Below are 14,867 nucleotides of genomic sequence, written 5' to 3'. Positions count from 1 at the left end.
GGGAGCAGGTCCACATTTTTCTGGAATGGTCTTAGGGCCTCCTTTCAACTGCTTTGCATACTAACTCAGAGAGAAAGGAATCTCCAGTTATAACAGCTTTGTTGTGAAAAGAGAAGGTCTGCTTTGTCAGAAACGGTTCGCTCTGACTCCTAGTTATTTTAAAAACTTTAAAAAAGATCGATTGTCATGTAAGGGGGAACAGTAGGGAAGAGAGATGAAAGGAACAAGGTCTTCCCATTTCTAATTTCCTTTGAATACACTTTATTTAATATTTGAGAGCCTGGAAAGATGTCTCAGTGGTTAAGATCACTGGCTGCTCTTCCAGATAACCCAGGTTCAATCCCCAGCATCCATAGAGGAGCTAACAGCCATCTGTAACTCCAGTTTCAGGAGATTCGACACATTTCTTCTGGTCTTTGCAGGTACTAGGCATGCAAACGGTGCAAGACATACACGCTGATGAAATATTAATACACATTTTCTTTTAAATGTTGGCATTTTGGGTATAAGGTCAAAACAAACAAACAATACTTATAAGAACACAACCTTCTTTAGGAAAATAATAAGCCTTGGGTGACTACTTGTCCGGGGTGTGATTGCATAAGAGGTAGTTATTTTGCTTTTTGTGTGCTTTCTTGGTTGATTGGGATGATTTGTTGTTTTATTTTGTTTGGTTTTTGAAACAAGATCTAGCCATGTAACCCAGGTTGACCTGGATTTATTTTTTTGTAGTTGTGTTTTGTTTTGTTTGCTTTTCTAAACAATATTTCAATTCTTCGAGAATTCCATACACTGAATCTTAAACACTCATCCCTGTCCCCCAACTTCTCCTGTAACCACCTTTTCTACCCTCCTACCCCTTCCTAGCCTACTTTCAGTTTTCTTCTTTTTTAAACTTCCCAAACAGTCCAGTTTGTGTTTCTCAACTAGCCTTGGTAGTGGAACATGCTCTGGGGGTATTGGTATACCTATCAGGGGTCAAATCATTAAAGAAAACCAACTCTTTCCTAGCCCAGCGGCAATCAGATGCCAACCACCACTCAGTTAATAGTGGGATTTCATGCCCACCTTTCAGTTTTCTACTGAGCTCTTGTCTAGCTTCAGCAGAGTTTTGTATGTGCTATTGTAATTGATGTGAGTTCATATATGAAGCCACTTTGCTGTGTCTGGAAAACAATGTAACTTCTGGCCCTTACAATTCTTTTGTCCCTCTTCCAAGAAGATACCTTAGCCTTATGAAGAGGAGCTGAGCATGCCACAGTCACTTATTCTCTATATCTGGACAATTTGAAGTTTTTGTGTTGATTGCAGTCCACTACAAGGAGAAGCTTTTTTGATGAAGGATGAGAGATACTCTGATCTATGAGAATAGCAATAATTCATTAGGTATCATTTTGACATTATGCTCACTTAGCAGAACAATAGTATTGAGTTCTTTCAAGGACCTATCACCGATCTAGTCACAGGTTCTCGCCCCCCTTCAATAGTGCCAGGTATAAAATCTGTCTATGAGAGCAGAGGAAGTCTCAAACTCACAGCAATCCCTTACCTCCGCTTCACAGCCGCTGGGAGCACAGGTGTGCTCGTGGCCAGTGCTACAGCTTAGCAGTGTAGGACTCAACCTGCAGGTGTTAGCTTGGGTTCAGTCGGGGAACCAAGGACTGGAGGGCGCCTTGATGGTGCTGGCGTGCATCACCTGCTGGGCTTGATAACTTCTTTTGTCATGAGAACATCGTCTCCATGGAAATGAAGATTGTTAGAATGTCAGCAGGTAGGACTAGAGAGAGAGCTCAGCGGTTAGACATGCTGCCTGATCTCTGGAGAACCCGGGTGCTGTTCCCAGGACCATCAAGGCAAGTCACAACTGCTTGTAACTCTAGTCCCAGGGAATCTAACTCTCTCTTCTGTCCTCCCAGGGCACCGGGCATGCACACGATGCACAGATATACATGCAGACCAAACACCTGCGCCCATAAACAAATAATTCTTTAAAATGTCAGCAGCTGAGGGAAGCTAACTGTTGTTGGTTGATCTGGCCTTCAGCCCAGGGCTTTTCCATCTCCCCTGGAGTTTACAAAAGAAAAAACAAACAAACAAACAAACAAACAAACAAACAGAAACATCTGTCTCAAGAAACAAGCCTGAGACCCAATCATAAAATGGCTAGTTACTTCTATAACACTCTTGCCGCTTTTGTACCAGAGCATACCATATCAGGCTAGTAGTTGTTGTAGTCTGAGGATTCTGATCTGGTTAGGATTCATGGTTACTTATTCTTCCAACAGCATGCAGAGTGACTTGAAACACCATGAAAACTAACCAGTAGATATGAGGCTATCAAGCACATACCAGCTTGATTTCTCCATGTATTATGACTCAAATGCATAATGTCTTCAGCAATAGTTTCTTGTCTCTGAGTCATGTTTTGCTACAACTAACAAAATCACATTTATATAGCCATTCATTTACTTACTAAATTCTATAATCCACAGAAAATTAATTGAATACTTACAGGTGCCAGGCACAAAATGTTGAATGAACATATGCAAGATTTTTCCTGTTGGCATTTTTTTTAACATAAAAAAAAATGTGTGTGTGTGTGTGTGTGTGTGTGTGTGTGTGTGTGTGTGTGTGTGCCAGGTAGATCAGAAGAGAGAGTTTGGATTCCTTGGAATTAGAGTTACATGTGATTTTTAGTTGCCTAACTCTGGGATTCAAACCCTAGTCCTATGTTAGAGCAGTAAACATTCTTAACTGCTCAGCCATTTCTCTAGACCAGGCCTCTTGGCTCTTATAATTTAATAGGGAAGATAGCTATTTAAGAAACTCTCAAGAGAAATGCATAATTTCTCAGTACAACAAGTACTCTGGGGGTAGACACATGGTGAGATAATATCTTACTCTGGACTTTTTATAAGGACTAAATGAGATTCCATATGTGAAATGAATTTAAACTCATTAAGTTTTTGGCAAATGTTGGTGGTCATTAATATTTGAGAATGTGGAAATGAGTTTCATTTTAAACTCGATCCTACAAAAAAAAGGTTCCAGTTACTAGAAGATTTTAGGACTCTCAGAATTCTCTTGCTCTGGGAATTTTGATACCACCTGCCATCATGCCTAGGCACATACAAGCATCTCCCCAAGCCTGTCCACACAGCCTAACATACAAGCCACAAAGGTAGAAATTGGCACAGGCCCTGGAAAGAACTGGCCTTTGATTCTCAGAGCAGCTGGCTTCGTTCATAGAGTACTTCAGGGAAGTTGGGAGCCTGCTTCTCTGCAGAGCTTGATGGCATGACAAGGGGAAGAGCCAGAGCACTTCTGAGGATTTTCCAAGTTCACTTTTCAAAGATAAGTACTTCAGTGTTTATCCCCAGAGAATAAACTTGACCCAGCTCCCTATCCCATAAAGCTTTTGAGCTCTTCAATGTTGCTTGAGCCATTCTCATGTTAAACAGAAATAATTCTCAACACCTAGGCTGAGAAGCACCAGGAAAATGCAGTTGTCACACAAATACCCAGGTTTTAAGGAATGTTTGTGAAGATATATCTTACAAGAGATCCAAGAAAGATACACTCTCCAGACAGGAAGCATAGAAAAAAATAACCTTGAGTTAGACAAGACATTTGGAGACTGTCCTGGTCAGTTTTTATTGTGTTTGACAGAACCAAGAGTCACCTCAGAAGAGAGAGCCTCAAATGAGGAACTGAGGTCCAGATCAGACTGTCCCGTGGCCATGTCTGCTGGGAATGTCTTGACTATTGGTTGATAAAGGAAGGTCTCTCCCACTGTGGGGAGGCCCACCCCTCGCCAGGACTCTCAGCATAAACTAGAGCGAGCCAGCCAGTGAACATCTCTTCATCTTCATGGGTTCTGCTTCAGCTTTGCTTGAGTTCCTGCCTTGTCCTCCCTCAACGTGGGATTTGGATTGTGACCTGAAAGTGTAACCCAAATAAATCCTTTCCTCTTCAAAGTTGCTTTTTTGTCAGAGTGTTTCATCACAGTAACAAAAAGAAAACTAGAACCATAATGTAATCAACTCATCTGGTGATCAGCTTCATGTTGGGACAGAAGAAGTTGAAGTTCAATCTGAAATTCACACCATAAATAAGGCTGAGAAAACAGAAATAAAGCAGAAGGTGAGGGGGAAGAGGATGCTAAGCATGGTCCTAATGAATTTAAAATTCTGGACACCATCTAGAAGTGTCCAAAAGACAAGAGGTAACTCATGATTAAAAATATTGGGAGGAGCTGAGATGAGAGACAATGGGGTTGGGTAGGAGAGGCTGTGAAATGATGGTTGACTACAGCCCCTCCCATACCCACCTCTTGTGTGACACTGTGAGCTGTTGCCACATCCTTGTTGTCTGCATCTTCCTTAGAGATTCTGCACACTGATGCCTTTCACAGAATCCATTTCGCTACTTTGTCTGATGCAGAGATGGACACACAGCTCACCACAACTCATTTCAGACCAAGTGCTGAACTGACCTTACCTTGGTACCCATCTGGATGACAGCACTTCGTATCTCACGTGCTGTTTTGAACGTACTCGAGCCTTTGATAGAGTATCTATTCATGTCTGTTAATGCCAACAGTCAGTAATGCTAGAGGAGCAGCAAGAGGTGAGATTCGCATGAAAGAATAGTGGTTGGTCATTCTCCTATCAATGTGACATAAAAGCCAATTTGGTTTTAGGGTATCGTTGTTGATTAATGAAATTCCCAATTTAGGGATATGGGGCCAGTGTTTGTATAAGCCCTCATATTTATGGAAACACGTGAAGATAGGGACATGCTAAATCCAGTGTGCACTGCGTGTGTACACATGCCTTAGTTTAGGAAAACATCACTATGTGTCCTTAGAGAACATGCTATGGTTGCCTCTCGTCTTACAGTGATTATTTAAAGTTGGCTTTTGCACTAGACTGCACTCTCCTGGAGTGTTACAGAGCATAACACACCCATTTACCAGCACATAGTAGGAGTTCAGTGATGATTTTGTGAATGGATTAGAAAATGGAGTAGAAAATACAAGCAGGTCACTGGCTGCAAAGAAAGCCTTCTCCAGACAAATACTCCATCATTAAATAGCTGGAGGGAAAAATAGATTTGTTTTCTTACCTAATTTCTGAATAGACTTTTAAAACAAGTTTTGCTTCCAAATCTTAATGAATAAATTAAGTCATGAATAAATCAAAATGGATTTCTGGATTATGAGTCTGTACTATAAAATATTAACAGAGGAACGAAATAATAATTATCCTCTGGCTTTTCTCCTTTCCAGTTTATTCTTGAGCCAACTCATTGTGTTTCAGCCTGCTTTTATTACTGCTATGAAAAACCTGAGGCTGAGTAACTTTTTGAAAGAAAACAGGTTCACTTAGCCGACACTTCTGAAGTTAGCATGGGCATCAACATGGTTCTGGTGGGAATCTGATGGAGATGACATCATAATGGAAGGTGCATTTGAAGAGATAGGGCATTGACAGGACACCAGAGAGAATTGAAAAGCAGGGGGACTAACCCAGGGTCCCATCAGAACTACATTACTTCCTCCTGAGGAAATACCCACAGTTACCTAAGGACCCCACCCTAGGCCTGCCTTCTAATAACCCACGCCCCTCACACGACCACACTGGGAACAAACTTTGATAGACAAGCTTTTCTATCTCAAAAGTGACAGCTTGCAGGAAGATGTCACTTAATTAAGTAACTCAATTAGCAGCTACTTAATTGAGCACCTATTATGTTCATGAAGTTAGATTAGTATGTATAAAAAAAACAAGATATATGTCTCCAGAGGAGTTATGCCAAGAGGAACTGAAATGTTGAAAGCTGGCATTTAAAACGATTGATATTTATTGGCTTCTACATTTCAAATAATACTCTTAGCACTTTTCAAGGTTAAGTTTTAAACCTAAGAGGATCTACATTTTTCTGATTTTATATGGGATAACCTGAGTCACAGAGAGGCTGACCTACTAGCTGAAGACTGGCTGAGCGAAGACTGCAGGGCAACCCAGCCGCTTGCTGTCTTTCACAGTCTCTATCAGCAGAGTGGCTGAAGGCCAGAGCAGGAGGAAGACAGGAGGTCAAGGCTACAGAGTGGGCTCACCTGTTTCTTAGAGTTTTTATTTTCCATAAATCAAAGCAATTTCCTATTTGCACTTAGAAATCACACAGCCACCTCAGGTGTTTTAGGAATAAAGTGTTTCTGAGAACTTGAAGGCAGAATGAAGCACTGGCCTGTGACCATTCATTTTTAAAAGCTTCTGGTTTCATCAGTAATGAGCAGGTGCAAGCTGGTCTCGTATGACCCACACGGGTTTCATTTTCCAGCGTCAAGGAATCACATCTCACTGAACCATCTTACAAAAACTAAATTTAGAACAACAGCATCTTCACAGGATGAAGACAGCTCTGTGTCTTGACTGAGGTGCCGACGGCTCTGAAATCAGCTGAATGCATCCAAGCCGTTCTCGACCTCAACGTAGTCACTCAGTGTCTCTGTACCCATTTCCTAACTGAGATGCCGCACAGGACGGTAGCTCAGTGCTGGTGGTTATGCTATCCCACGTTTCCAGTCACCTGTATTTCTGCTCTTCCTTCCTCTGGAATCATTGCATGAAACATTCAAGCAACCCCCAGGAAAAGCTTCTTGGAATATTTCTCGAAATCAGGCTCTTCAGCAAAGACTCCCCATTTCTCTGAAGCTTCTTCAGCCACCTGTCTGCCACCCTGTTTTCACCACCTTTTTGGTAAGTCATCTCATTTGCCAAAATAAGGTCTACTAAATTTTTGTGGCTCCTTCTCATGCTCCGGGGTGATTTGGGGATTTATACTGGTGAAGAATTATCAAATGAACTGGCAATTATTTTATTCTCTCCTAACCTCAAATCCAAAAGCAAGAAGTTAGTCAGGACTGGTACATTGGCCCCCAAATGTCCACTAGATTCTCATCCATCATCAGTAATGTGCACCTCTCATCTTCACTGTTGCCTCATGGTCTCAAAACAGTCACCGGAGATACAACACTGTCCTCTGCATTCCAGGAATGAAGAATAAAGGAGAAAAGGCAAAGAGAGACATCAACTTTAAACCTCTTTTAGGGGCAGGGTAAATGGTTCAGTCAGTACAGTGGCTGGCACAAGAAGACGGAACGCATGTCTGGGTCGTCAGCACCCTACCCCAGTGCTTGGAGGAGGGAGAGAGATGGGCAGGGCTCTGAAAGGTCATTCGTCAGCCATTCTAATCAACTGATGAGTTCCAAGTTGAGTGGAGCACCCCGTCTGGCGGCAACCTCTGCCTTCCACACGCACTCACACACTCACGTGTGCATGCATTCACAAGCACCTTCACGCAAGAATGTTCATCCACTCCACCTCATCCTTTAAACAGGTTTCACAAGACGTTGGCCGGAGACTTGTCCTTAACATTCCTTAAAAGCTCCTTCAAAAGAGGTCAGAAAAAGAAGACTAAAAAAAAAATGTTTGGTAACTGTCCAATATAAGTGTTCTGTAACTAAAGAGATGAAAATGGCACCTAATTAGACAGCTAGCAAGCTTTTTTTTTTTTTTTTCCTAACTGAGAGGGTTCTAAGACACGCCTACAGATTCTTGGGATGCCTCCAGTTGGGAGCTGGAATGTAAACTCTACACTTTGTAACTGAACTTCCTATGGTGACCATCAGAAAATATGGAATGCAACGGTGAGGGATCCTGGCAGCTTCAGGCCCAGGGACCCCAAATGATGTTCGCCCAGAGACTGAAAGCTGATGGTTCTGACAGGCCACTGATGCAAATCTTGGGGCCCAAAGGCTGAACATGATGCAGGGTGGGAGGCGAGGAGTAGGCCAGTACCGCAGAGGGTGGGAGGCTTACTTGTGACTTCTTTGTCAGTTTCTACCTGAGCTCTGACAAAGCGGATCCTACCCTTTATATTAACAGCAAATGTTTCTGGCCTCCTTGGAAAACACCTTGACAAACATAAAGGAACTGAGCTTTCCAGAGTCTAGGCAACCATTTACTCTAGTCAACTTGACCCCGGGAACTAACCTTGCCAAAGGTTGGCACACAGGTCCTGCCTTTACACACATATTTTTCTCAAAGCTCTCTCTCTCTCTCTCTCTCTCTCTCTCTCTCTCTCTCTCTCTCTCAGTCCTGGGGGTTTCATATTGGCATCTTTTTGAACACAGGCATGGGTCTTAAAACATTTCTGCTGTCATTTGGGAAAGAACAAATCTCCGTTTGTAATGGAGAACAAAAAGAGGCTTCCTTTACTTTGGAGCTGCCCTTGAAAAAGGTAGCTTGTTAACCTCTGAACAGGCCAGGGGAGGAATAAAGGGTTCCCGGGACAATGCTCATCCAAGAGAGCCTCAGAGGGCAGGTTTTATTGGTAATAGACCCTTTTCCTTCAGGAATTTTATGGGAAGCTGTCACGAGGCATGGACTCAGCAGCAGAGGCTGCCCAGCAGCCTGGTGTCTGAAGGCCTTGATTTGAAAGCATATTCTCTGCGGGGTCTTGATGTATTTTTAAGAAGACAGGCAGAAATTACTTATTCCTCTTAGTGTATGATTTCTCATTTTTCTTCTAGCAGAAATGGGGAAGGGATTGCTCTGGGATTTGCAAGCTCCCTGAGCATTGCAGAGGGTGGCAGTTAGAATGACAGTAATGACTTAGGTCTCCTCAGAGGGTGGTCCCTTCATTACTGGGCCAGCCCAAGCTGTGGTTTCCACAGTCATTCACACCCTGCCACCCCATTGCCCCAGTTCCCACTCTGTCCATCACAGCTGGGGGCTGTGGAGGCTCTGATAGCTTTATGCTTTGCAAGCTAGCTCTTCTCTCCTTGCCACTGCCTGTCAGCAACACCTGCCATTTTCCCCCGGGGATGTAGGCTGGAAGAAGTCCTGCAGAGTTCCTTTCTTCCCTCTCTCTTCCAGCACATATGCGCACACACAAAAGCATCCACGCATGCATGTACACACATACACAGAAAAGGAAACTTGAGCTTAAAAGAACACTGAAGCAAGCTGAGAAATAAGCAAGGAGCTCTGAAGAGGGAGATATGGGAATAAAGGGGGTAGCCCCACTAGTTAAGCTTGGTTAGAGGAGCCCTAATCAAGAACCCCCAAGAACTGCTTTCCACAGCCCATACACAAAAAACATAGTTCTCATATTTTCTTTAAGAAAAAAAAATGTAAATCCTACAGTGACCACCTACTTGCCATATGCTACAACATGTCATTCTGAGCAAAAGACAGCAGAGCGTGAAAGACAGATAGCTCAGAGGCTAAAGGCACTTGCCTCACAGGCCTGGTGACTTGCGTTCCATCCTTGGAACCTATGTGAAGGTAGAAGGAGAGAACCGACTCCACAGTGTTGCCTTCTGGCTTCCACACCTGCGCTTCCACCTACATCACGCACACACACAAATACAAGTTATAAATAAAACAACTTTTGAAAACTGTAGACATAAGTGAATATTGTCTATAATTACATTTCAAAGAAAAAGCGAAGGGGAGAAATGAGAAATATGATACACACACATACACACATACATGTGCAAACACATATGTAAACAGTCATGGGAAAGTATTAGATTTGTAAATATATTATGACTACATATGGTTAAATATAACTTTTCTGTTTGAAACAATCACTGTTTCACTCTCCCACGTCAAAAGAATGGCTGGCCAGAGGATAGATGACAGATTTTAATTACTCAGCTCAGTCCTTCCATTTCCCCACATACCACCATCTAAATAAGTCTGTAGACATTCAGAACTTGATTTTTACCCTTGATGAATGCGGATGACAATGAAGTGGCATCAGTGACTGTGACAGCCGCTTCAGGCTCCCTTCCCCAGGTATGGCTCTCTCAGGAGCTGGGAGAAGCCCAGCTGTTGTTTAATTGCTTCACCAACCTTTTCCACCAAGGCGCTCCTTCCTGCCCTTTTAGAGCAGAGTGTCCCCTTCAGACTCAATGCCACTCAGATTTAGATGCTAATGGGGTGGTGCAAAGAGGAAGGCTGGGCTGGAAATTCCAAAATGGCAGAAACTGGGGCTCTGGCTTTAGCTCCAGATTATGACCCAGGCTAGGAGAAAAGTCATTTATCCCTAATATATGCCTTCCTGAAAACTGACCTGTTTCTCTGCTGAATTAATTTTAATTTAAGAAACAGACACAAGGCAGTATTCTTTGATGAGTGTCGCCATATGGCTCCTTGGTCATGTTTGGTATTGAGCAACTAATTCCTTGATCATACCCTACAGAAATCGCTACTCCATTGGCTCAAGACTACGTCTTCTGATTGGGCCCCTTCTCCAGGGTTCTGATTCACTTGTTCTGGGAGAAAGCCAGGGAATGTGTGTTTTTCAACACATATCCCACTATTCTTGCTGGCCCAGCAAAGCGCTAGGCTAGATGATTGTTGTAAAAATTGTGACAAAAGCTCTTTTTTCCTTCTTAATTTGCAATCCATTATACACTGATTCTTTTGTAAAATACAGCATAATAAACTTAAATTACTAAGAAGAGAGGTAGGAAAAAAGACACAAGACAAAGCCTCAGTTTATTGCTATTAGAGTCAAGAGATGTAAGATTGCTACAAAATTGTTATAAAAGTTTCTACACATTTAGTCAGTTTCTTTGCTAATCTAAACATGAGTAGTGACAAATAGTTCATGGAGCATACTTTGAATAGCACTTATCAAGCTACTGATTATAAGGTACAATAAGAACACCCCTGGAAAACCTCAGGATTTAAAATGTCCATATAGTCAAATAACATTCACGACAATGCTAAGCTATTACTAGCTATTGTAACCCCTGTCCCTGGAGTTTAATGGAGATTTGCAGGAGCTACCTACACTTCCAAAGCTTGCCCGGGGATGAATGCAAAAGCAACTGGAAAGAGCAGAAAGCTATCTTCTATTGAGCTGAACAGAAAGATTTGCAAAAATGTAAAGCCTGTCCCTCTTGTACTTCTTTTTTAGTGTTGGAAAATACGGTTATTTCCATTAAAATGTTATAATATACATGAATTTATTCTTACCTTAAAATAAGTATATTTAAAGTCTCTCCATTTGTATGTCTATGTAGTAAATATAGATTGTGCAATGCCACAGGGGGAAAAAAATCTTCGGAGCCAGTCTTAGCTTTTTATAGAAGGGTCCTGAACCTACACAATTTGATGGCTACTGGCTTCAACCGTCTTTTGAGAAGTCTCCTTGGTTAGGAATGTCAGGCCTCCTCATCAGTGCCTGCAGCTGTGGGGCTGTCAGAGCAGACTAAGGATGCTGTGCTTTCTGTGTTGAACACGATGGAGGGGCTTGAGACAGCTTCGATCCTTTTCTGTAATTGCCTCTAAGTAGTTTCTGAAATTCAGTTCCAGGTCTCCTAGATTACAAGGTAGCCATTTTAAAGCCTTCTCCTTGCATTCTCCCGTGTAATGACAGACTGGGGCAATCTCACCCGTTCCTCCCACAAGCTTCTTCTGTGGGCCCTACTCCTTTTTCTGAATATACCTCCTCCACTCCCCCTTCTCTTCCATCCCTTCTTTTCTTCTATGCTTTTAATTAGACATGGAAGTGAACATGCAACCAAAAAGGTTATAACAGCACCAGCTGCAGATGACAGATGAACTTAATGAAAATGCTGGGCCTTGGTAGGGTACATTTGGGGCAAAGGGGCATTTGCCTTGGGAGTAGATGACGCTGGCATGGTGGGTCCTGGCTCTAGTTTGAATTTGTGTCGTTACTGTGATGGACCATAGCGATACAGCCAGCTTGTCCTGGGCATTACATGTGTTGAGCTCCTAAGTGCTTGACACAGATCAACAGATTTAGCTGCTGAAATGTGAACTGGAAAATGGGGTTATCAGACTCGTTTAGCAGAATGGTACACTGTACATTACCAGTTAGCAGCCTTGTTGGAGAGAAAAGCAAGATCTGAGCCTAGGAAATCTGTTATCTAAACACATACCCCCTACGCTACACTACTGGAAAATGGATGCCTGGGAGCGCACAGTGGAGTGACCCCAGGAGTCACACTGACTTCCTTCCCCTTGACAGGTTTGTATGCAAGAGACAGTGTGTATTCAGATGTTTGCTGGCTGAGGTGTGAGGGTGATGCGTACATGTGAGCAGGATACAGGTACGGAAGAAACTAAAGAATGAGTGGATCTGCTGGGGAGGTGGGGGCCAATTCCTGTGAAGCATTGTGGGGAGGGAGGAAGCCCTGAATGTGTGAGGTCATGAGTCATTTGTGGTGTTGACATGGGCACAGCCATGTCAAGAGGGTAAAACCGTTCCTTTTAGTCCATGTGGAGGTTGGTAGTATGGGCAGAAAGTGTTCACCACAGCTTCCTCCTCACTGAGATTCATGACCTGAAGACTGTCCCCCTACAGAGCCTGCTCTTACTGATGTTAGCTAAACCTACCCCCCTTAATCAAGCAGTGTCCTGTAAGTCCTTGCTTATCTGTATGTAATAACACTGCCTCCTTTTTCAGCTGCATGCCAACCCCCACCTCTCTGTTTGACTCTATATAACAAACACTCTCAATTCCCAGGGTGCTATGGTTTCTTCAGCAGAAAGACCTTATGGTTTCTACAGACCATGAGATCCCGGATCATCTGTGTGTCTGTGTCTTTTTCATTCCCTCACCACATCAGTTAAGCCCATCCCAGGGTTCCTCTGTGGATGGTACACTAGTTGTAATGGATCACCACCGTTGTGTTTGTATAATAAACATTTCTGTGCATTTATACTTCAGAGGAAATGCAGACCTGGTCCCTGTGAAAAGAGAACATGAGGGAGGAGGATTCGACAGAATAAGCCTTAGATGGTAGAGCTAAGAAAGTCAGAGCTAAGCCAATAGAGAACTTGAGAGCTGAATTGCCCCTTGAGTTAGACCTGGTAGGAATGGCTTTGTCCTAGGAACTGCCACTATGTTTAGAGAGTGGAGGCTCAGCGTGAACACTGCTATGGAGCTGGAGTCACATCAGCTAAACAATGTTGGTCAAAGACATCGCTCTGACTAGGTTTCCCAGAATCTACACGAGTGTCCTATCCATCCTCACATAGTCTGCCAACACAGCACAAGCTAATGAGCCTGAAATAGCCACCTTGTGTTCAGAAGCTGTGGCACGAGGTTGAAAAGGTCACCCGTGTACAGTGGATCTTTCAGGTAGCAGTCAGTTGTCATACTTTTTTTTTGAGAGTGTTGACTGTAGGAGACCCAGTTGTCATTGTTGATGACAAAGGAAGGCCATCCAAGCCAACATAAGCAACAATTAGGAGATAAGTAAGCCCATGGTGCCTGGTACAAAGAATCATGTGTTTTCTCTGAGTAATAACTCTCTTAGGCCAGTGCAGCTGTGGATTCTAGGTCTCTCATGGTGCCTATCAATCTGACAGTCTGTATTGATCTCTGAAGATTGACTGTTTGAAGCATACCGTTTGCAGCCAGCACTGTCTGATGCAGAAGGTTTATTTCAACTATTTCAGTTCACACTGGGTCTCTGTCTAACCCAGAGACTGAACACTCACACTTTATAAAAGGCTTGTTCCCTACTAATGAAACATAATGTGGGAAATTTGATATATCTTATTTGTTTCACAAATGCCCCCAGGACAGGTAATGAGGAGCAGTAGAGAAGTGGCTAGGATTAGACATGCCTGGGCCAGAGCCATACTTCAGCAAGATAGCATGGAGCTTGGAAGCATGAGTTATAGCACCTTGAAGCAAGGAAGCCAGCGGCAATCCTTTGCTCAGTCTGCTACCCAATCATCTGTGGTGTCTGCCTCTTAGGAGGAAGAGCACATAATACATCAGGGAGGCATCTCACAATTGACTAGGGATGATCATCTGGAGACTGGGGCAGCTGGGAACCGATGCACTCAGAGAAAGTAGGAGCTGCAGGTACTAGGCAACACTAGTTTTACCTGTGTCAGGGTATAAGCAATGAAACATTAGAAAGTGAGAGCTGAGAACCAGATTCGGTGGTGCATGTCTTTAATCCCAGAACTTGGGAGGTGGAGACAGGTCGAGTTTGATGACAGCCTGGTCTACTGAGCAAATTCTAAGACAGCCAGGGCAACATAGAGAAACCTGTAACAGAAGAAAAAGAGGAGGAGGAGGAGGAGGAGGAGGAGGAGGAGGAGGAGGAGGAGGAGGAGGAGGAGGAGGAGGAGGAGGAGGAGGAGAAGGAAGAAGAAAATGAGAGCTGGTAACAAGTGGAGGCTTCAGGTCCTATGTTATGGGACCACCTTAAACTAAGCCTTTGCACTCTATGGCTGGGTAAGCCTTGCTGGTTTATCTGATATTCTAAGGAACAACTGAAAAGGTGAACAGTGACATGAAATTTCTGATTTCTAAGTGTTGGCAACCACAGAAAGAACAGACAAAATAATCATGTCAGTGTGCTGTACACCAGTTCTTTAAGCTGTACAACACTGAAGAGCTTTGCCTAATGTATCTGCTCCATCCCAGGGCTAGAGAGATATATGTGCGCACACAACACAGCTATGCTCCATCCCCATATCCATGGCCTCTACATCATAGATCCCACTAAGCACAAACACAAGATATTCAGAAAAACAAAAACAAAAACAAAAACAAACTTCCTCTGTACTCTCCACCCTACTTCTTGTCCTTATCTCCTAAACAATACAGTATAACCACTGCCTCTGCAGCATATACATTGCAGTAGGCATTACAGTTAATCTAGAAGTGGTTTTTAAACATATGGATGAATGTATAGGATATATGCAAATATAAACCATTTTGCACAAGGAGCTTGCTTACTAGCTGGGTTTAGTAGCCACTGCAATCCCAGACCATCCTCAGAGGATAGAGAG

This window comes from Psammomys obesus, unplaced genomic scaffold, assembly GCF_907164565.1.
Source record: "Psammomys obesus unplaced genomic scaffold, mPsaObe1.curated_primary_1811, whole genome shotgun sequence".
Taxonomy (NCBI): domain Eukaryota; kingdom Metazoa; phylum Chordata; class Mammalia; order Rodentia; family Muridae; genus Psammomys; species Psammomys obesus.
The sequence above is the reverse complement of the archived record's forward strand: the minus strand, read 5'-3'. Positions refer to the sequence as shown.